Source organism: Cebus imitator, unplaced genomic scaffold, assembly GCF_001604975.1.
Source record: "Cebus imitator isolate Cc_AM_T3 unplaced genomic scaffold, Cebus_imitator-1.0 Scaffold525, whole genome shotgun sequence".
Taxonomy (NCBI): domain Eukaryota; kingdom Metazoa; phylum Chordata; class Mammalia; order Primates; family Cebidae; genus Cebus; species Cebus imitator.
The window spans coordinates 358,508-366,573 of NW_016107840.1; positions in this window are offsets into that span (position 1 = coordinate 358,508).

Genomic DNA, 8,066 nt, shown 5'->3' on the forward strand with positions numbered 1-8,066 from the left:
CATAACATTCCACTTAGCAGCAACTTGGCTTCTTGAAATACCTCTTCTTTTCTGTGCAAAGATCATGACATGACTCAATTCTTCCTTCTTCTCTGGACAGTGACAAGACATTCAGCCTGTTAAGCAAGTACCATGGGAAATTCCACTTCGGCCAATAGAGACAGTTCCTCTTTATCTAATGTGAACACTGTGCTTTTGCTCCCCTTTCCAGGTGGTCAACAGCTGACTGTCCACCAGCAGGTTAGCCGCTGAGCCCAGGGCTTTGAGGGACTGATGATAGCTGGAGGGCTGACCAGCTTACAGAGAAAGCTTGAAATCTTGGGCACACAGGGAATGGAGCAAGAGATTTTCCCATGTGGACATATCAAGAGTATGTTCTCTTTGAGAGATTGGTGAGGAGTGAGATGGGGTAGCATTCCAGACAAAGAGGGTCAAGTTTGTTTCTCACACAAACACGCCATTGGCAAGGTATGGGCTCTAGGCTGAGCTGGCAGCAGCAGATAGGGCTTGATGAGCATGACTTCCAGCCTGCAGAGAGAGCTGCAGCCCAGCAAGAAGGGAGCAAATGGCCCCAGAGCAGCTCTAGGCACCCATGTCCCAGGAAACGAGCATTTAGGGGCCAGGAGGATCCTGTCCATACTTCACTTATATCTTCATATTTAATTCTCAGCCATTTTTGGAGACCAGCACTATTATTATTGGTTCTTTATAAATGGAGAAACAAAGGCTCAGAGGAGTTCCATAAGCTCTAGCCACACAGCTGGTGAAGGACAGATACAGGGCTCAAGCCTAGGTCTCGTGCACCTGATGGTCAGAGTTCTCATCAGTGCACTCCATCTTCTCATGGTCACGGTAAAAAAGTAAAAATTTGGAGCAGTACTTTAGGACTCAGTAGCTCAGATGCCCCATTTGCTAGAAAAACAACTATTTTACTGGAGAAAATGATAAATATTAATTCATTTAAATATCTGGAAATTGTCCTAGGGGCACACAACAAATGGAGAAACACTCATTTAAGAAAATCTAATAAATTTTGGTAAAAACAGTGAGGGAAGGTCCATGGCATTTGAACATGACCCACTTCCCTACAATCTCTCAGTTTTGCCTTATGGAAACTCTGCTCTAGGGGGTTTACTCTGGGTGGGTGTGGTCAAGAACACAGGGCTTCCTCTCTGAATAGCTATCAGGCTAGGCTATGATTTCACTCTGGGAGGGGTAAGATGCTGTTTCTCATCCCTCTTGGCCCTGTGCTGCAGAAACTCTATTCTAGAAAGGCATGGCCAAGATGACTGAGGTTTACTTCCTCTTCTGAGCACCGAGTCATTTAGCAGAAGCTCTATTGCAGGAGCAACAGACTGAGAATACTGGAGCCTTGATTACTCCACCCCAACTCACTCCTAGGGCAGATGTTCCACACTGAAAGGAGCAAGCTGAGAATACCAGGGGCCATTCCCCTTAGTGCCTGCTTATTACTTGTAGAGCAGAGGTGTCACTCCAGCAGAGCAGGTAGCTGTTCCCACTCCCAGCTCCTTTGCAGTGCTTCAGACGTTCTACCCAGGGAGAAAGCAGACGTAAGAATAAAGAACATACAGCACTGCCTGAGAGGAAGGATTTTGTTCAGAACAGGATGTGGATAATTCTGTGCATCAGACTGTTATTGAAAACAATGAATATCTTGGTGGAGAGCAACTAAAAGTGTGCTCATAACTCTGTGACACTGGTAGCAATAAGCAAAGGGCAGGACAACCAGAAATTTAACAGATAACTGGGAAAAGAGACGGCCAAGATCCCAAGAGCCCTCTTGGCATCACAGCGAATCAGAGCCGAATGCCACAAATCCATCAAAAAAAGGGGGGGGGGAGTGTGGTAGGTGCCTCACTGGCACAAGGACCTTAAACACACCTTCTGACCAAACACTAGACTGGAGCAACTCCTAGAAAGCTAGGCCAAAAAAATAAAACAAAATAAAATCACATACCTTTCTGGCCGTCTGGAACACAGTATTCTAGGCTCAAGATTGTGCCCTCTTAGAAATGATCAGAGAAGAGACATCCTAACTACCAGTCACTGGGTGAATATAGAAATAAATGTAAACTCCTTGAATTTTGGTAGAGGCCTCTAAACCCTATGCCCCTAGTTAGATACTGACTTAAGGGGTAAGCATCTACCTGGTTAAGGGGCCTTAATCACAACTTTTGGCTTATGCTGACCCAGGAGAAATCCTGAGGTAATCAGTTTAAAAGATTAAAAACAAAGAAAAAATTCTGAGCAGGAACACTGGAAGCTGAATATTCGGGAAAAAGTGACTGACTTCATAGAATTAGTCCATACCAATCAATAAACAAACAAATGAATAAACAAACAATAGCAAGAGGCCAGGTAAAAGAGGAAGGAGAATCAGTATCCAGAATTGATACCAGTTATGTTCTAAAATGTTTAAATAAGAGAGTGTGATACCTAGGGAAAATAGCAAGCAATAGAGACAACTTTTGAGGGAGCCCAGATGTGGAACTTAGCTGATAAAGACATGAAAGTAGCTGTTATAAGCATGTTCAGTGAACTAAAGAAAACCACATTTAAAGAATGAAAGAAAAGTATGATGATGTCTTACCAAATAAAGAATATCAATAAGGAGATATAAATTATTTTTAAAACAGATCAAGTGGAAGTTCTAGATTTGAAAATTATAATAAATGAAATTAAAATTTCACTAAAGAGACTCAACAGTGGATTTGAGATAGTAGATGAAAGAATTAGCAAACTTGAAGATAAATTGACAGATTATGTGACCTGATTGATGTTAATAAGGATGAAGAAAAAGGAACACATCAGAATAATGTGGGACACTATCAAGCACAGCAACATATCCATAATGGAAGTATTAGAAAGAGAGGAGGAAAAAAATGAACACAATAAATATTCTAAGAAATAATGGTTGAAAAATTCCTGTTTGATAAAAAACAATAACATGAATATCAAATAAACTCAATGAATTTCAAGAATAAATGCAGAGACCTACATTCAGACACATTATCATCAAAATGTTGAAGACAAAGACAAAGAGAAAATCTTGAAATCTGTAAGAGAAAAATGACTCATCATTTGTTAGGGAACACCAGTGAGAATAATAGCTGACTTTTCATCAAAAACAATGGAAACCAGAAGGCAGTGTGAGGACATGCAAAGTGCAGAAAGTAAAAACAAAAAACAAAAACAAAAACTATTGATCAAGAATAGTATATCTAGCAAAACTCTTTCAGAAACAAAGGTGAACTAAAGATATTCCCAGGCAAACAAAAGCTGAGAGAGTTTGTTGCTAGTAGACTATCCACCTAATAGGAAATACTAAAGAAAGCGCTTCTGACAGTGACAATAGCAGCACAGGAGGCAGGTGGAAACAAAGTTACATTGCAGAGATGAAATGAAACCAGATGGTAACTTGAAGTCAAAGAAGCAAATGAAGGGAACTAGATGATTAATGAAAAGGTTAATATAAGAAGTGATAAATTTATGCTCCTTTCTTCTTTCAGCTTCCTTATAAGACTTGATTGTAAAAAGTAATAGTTACAACAATGTGTTGCTGAGTTTGTGATACTTACAGATCTAATATATGCTAGTAATAGTATAGAAAGTGGAGGACAGAACGGAGCTATACAGGAGTAAAGTTTTTATATCTCAATAGAATTAAGTTAGTGTAAATCTAAAGTAGATTTTGATATGTTATGGCATGTGTTGTAATCACTAGAGTAATCCCCAAGAAAATAATTCAAAAATATAATTTAAAAAATCATAAAAGGAACTCAACTTTGCACTAGAAAATTTTTATTTATACAAAAGAAGGCAGCAAAGGGAACACAGAAACAAAAAATACATAAGAAATATAGAAAAATAGAAGCAAAGTGGCAGAGAGGATGAAGAGAAGTTGGTTACTAGGTACACATATATCGCTAGATAGAATATATATCAGCTCTAATGTTTGACAGCTGAGCAGGGTGGCTGCAGTTAGCAGCAATGTATTGTATATTTCAACATTGCTAGCAGAGAGAAACTGAAATGCTCCCAACATATAGAAATGATAAATACCTAAGGTGATGGATAACCCAAGCACCCTGACTTGATCATTACACATTCTATGCATGTAACAAATACTCTCATGTATCCCATAAATATGTAAAATATTATGTATCAATATAAAAAAGCAAAATGGGATATATAAATCCTATCGCATAAATAACATAAAATGTAAATGAATTCAATGATCAAATAAAAAGGTGGTAGTTACTGGATTGAATAACAAAACAAGATTTAACTATATGTTGTCTACAGGATACACATTTTAGTTTCAAAGACACTAACAGGTTGAAAGTAAACAATGAAAAATATTTACTGTGCAATCTATTATGATTATGGCAATCATAATAGAACTGGAGGGGCTACAGTAATGCCAGAACAAAATTGACTCTAATACAAAAAAAGTTACTCAAGATAAAGAGAGACATTCCATAATAATAAAAAGTCAATGCATAAAAGGATAAAAAATTACTAACTTACATGCATCTAACATTGGAGCCCTGAACACATTAAGCAAAACCTAATAGAACTGAAGGGAGAAACAGGCACAATAACAATAATAAAAACTTCAATACCCCACTTTGCATAATGAAGGGAATGAATCAGATGACCAACAAGGATATAGAAGACTTGAACAACGCTACAAACCACTTAGACTTAACAGACCTCCACAGAGCACACCATCCAATAGGAGAACACACATTCTACTTAAGAGCGTGTAGAACACTCTTCAAGGTAGACAGTATGGTAGGCCATAACACAAATCCAATATATTTAAAAGAATTGAAATCATACCAAGTGTGTTTGCCAACCACAATGGACTGAATTAGAATAGGTATAAATTAAGTAACACACTCCTAAATAGCCAACAGATAAAAATAAGAAATCACAAGGTAAACTAGAAAATACTTAGAGGTGAATGAAAACAAAAACACAATATATACTAAAACATATGAAATGCAGTTACAGCAGTGCCCAGAGAGAAATTTATAGCTGTACATGTCTATATTAACAAATACATGGCCGGGTGTGGTGGGTCACACCTGTAATCTGAGCACTTTGGGAGCGCAAGGCAGGTTCGATCACCTGAGGTCAGGAGTTCAAGACCAGCCTGGCCATCGTGGTGAAACCCTATTTCTATTAATAATACAAAAATTAGTTTGGCGTTGTGGCCTGTAATCCCAGCTACATGAGAGGTTGAGGCTCAAGAATCGCTTGAACCCGGGAGGCAGAGGTTGCAATGAGCTGAGATCGTGTCATTGCACTCCAGCCTGGGCGACAAGAGGGAAACTCTGTCTCAAAAAAAACCAAACCAAAAACAACAGATATGTCATACTAATAACTTAACTTTTCACCTTAAGAAACTAGAAAAATAAGAGTAAACTAAGTGCAAAGTAAATAGAAGGAAGGAAAAAAATAAATATTAGAAAAGAAATAAATGAAACAGAATAAAACAACAAAACAGAAAATCAATGAAAACAAGTTGTTTCTTTGAAAAGATTGACAAAATGGACAAAATTTTAGCTAAATTGACCAAGAAAAAAAGAGAAGCCTCAAATGATTAAAATGGGGTATAAAAAGAGGGGGCATCATTGATTTTATGGAAATAAAAGAGATTATAAGGGAATACTATGCCAACAAATCAGATAACTTAGCTAAAATGGACAAAACCCTAGGAAGACACAAACTACAGAAACTGATTTAAAGGTGAAATTAAAAAAAAATCTGAAGCTCTATATCAAGTGAAGAGTGTGAATTAGGCCAAAGCCCAAATGCCTTCGCTGGAGAATTCTACCAAAATATGACAAAAAATTGGTATCAGTCTCTCACAAACTCTCAAAAAATAGAGAAAGGGACACTTTTTGATTCTATGAGAGCAGTATTGCCCTGATTCCAAAATAAGACAAAGACATCACAAGAATAGAAAACTATGGACCAGTATCCCTTATAGAGAAACACAAAAATCGTCAACAAAGTACATCAACACAGAAAATTTAACCTGACAACATGTAAAAGGATAACATACTATGAGCAAATGGGATGCATTACATGAATACAAGGTTGATTAAATATCTGAAAGCAAATAAATATAATGAACCTTATCGGTAAAGGACAAAAACCACATAATCAATTTAATAGGTTCAGAAAAGGCATTTGACAGATCTAATACCAATTCATGATAAAAACACTCAACGAACTGGAAGTAGAAGGAAATTTCCTCAAGCCAATACAGGGCATCTGAGAAAAATCTACCACTAACATGTTACTCAGTGGTGAAAGATGAAATGCTTTCCCCAACCATCAAGAGCAAGACAAGGATTTTGGCTCTTGCTGCTTCAATTCAATATTGTACTAGCTATTCTAGCTAGATAAATTAGGCAAGAAAAAGAAAGAAAAGTCTTCCAAATTGGAAGAAGTAAAACTCTCTATATTTGCAGATGACATGGTATTGTATGCAGATAATAATAATGTATCCATTAAAAAAAAGATTGTAGGCTGGGCACAGTGGCTCATGCCTGTAATTCCAGCAGTTTGGGAAGCCAAGGCGGGTGGATCACGAGGTCAAGAGATTGAGGCCATCCTGGCCAACATGGTGAAACCCCGTTTCTACTAAAAATATAAAAAAATTAGCTGGGTGTGGTGGTGCGCGCCTGTAGTCCCAGCTATTTGGGAGGCTGAGGCAGGAGAATTGCTTGAAACCGGAAAACGAAAGTTAGTGAGCTGGCATTGCACCACTGCACTCCAGCCTGGTGATAGAACAAGACTCTGTCACACACACACACACACACACACACACACACACACACACACACACACACACAGATTGTTCAATCCCGCATGATGGCTAACTCCTGTAATCCTGGCACATTGGGAGGCTGAGGCAGGAGGATTGCTTGAGTCCAGGAGTTTGAGATCAGCCTGGGTAACATAGTGAGACTCTGTCTCTATAAAAAGTAAAAAATTAGGCATGGTGGTATGTGACTGTAGTTCCAGCTACTTTTGAGGCTGAGGTAGGAGGATCGCTTGAGCCTGGGAGGTGAAGGCTGCAGTGAGCTGTGATTGTGCCACTGCATTCCAGCCTGGGTGACAGAGCAGGGCCCTATCTTAGAAACAAAATACAAAACCAAAAGATTGTAACCAATAAATTTGTTCAACAAGTTTGCAAAATGCAAAATCCATACACAAACCAATCATATTTCTACATTCTAGTATCTGAAAATGAAATTAAGAAAACAATCCCATTTACAAAAGCATGGAAAAGAATAAAACAGGGATAATTTTAAGAAAAGAAGTGTGAGACTTGCACATTGGAAACTACAAAACATTGTTGAAAAATTAAAGATCTAAATACATGGAAAGAAACCCTATATTCCTGGATCAGAAGATTTAATATTGTTCAGAAGGAATAGAATGCTCTCCAGATTTATCTACAGAGTCCAAGAAATCCCTATCAAAATTCCATCTCAATTTTTGGGAAAGTTGGCAAGCAACAAGCCAGGCTCAAACAATCCTAAAATTCGTATGGAAGTTCAAGGGACCCCAAATAGCCAAAACTATTTTTAAAAATAAGAACAAATGTGGAGGGGGCTCAGACTTCCTGGTTTCAAAATGTACCACAAATCTACGGTAATAAATGATGTGGCAATGGCATCAGGATTGACATACAGATCAGCGAGCTAGAGCTGCAAGTTCAGAAATAAATGCTTACATTTACAGACTATTAATGTTTAACAAAGTGACCAAGGCAGTTCAAGTCAACAAATGATGCCGTAACAATTGGGTATTCAGATATAAAAAAATTAAGTTAGATCCTACCTCATACCATGTACAACAACTACCTCAAAATTGATCATAAATCTAAATGTAAGAACTAAAACTATAAAAGTCTCAGAAGAAAATACAGAAGTAAATCTTCATAACCTTTGGTTAGGCAATGGTTTCTCAGATTTGACCACAAAAGAATAAACAACAAAGAAAAAAAGATAAACTGAATT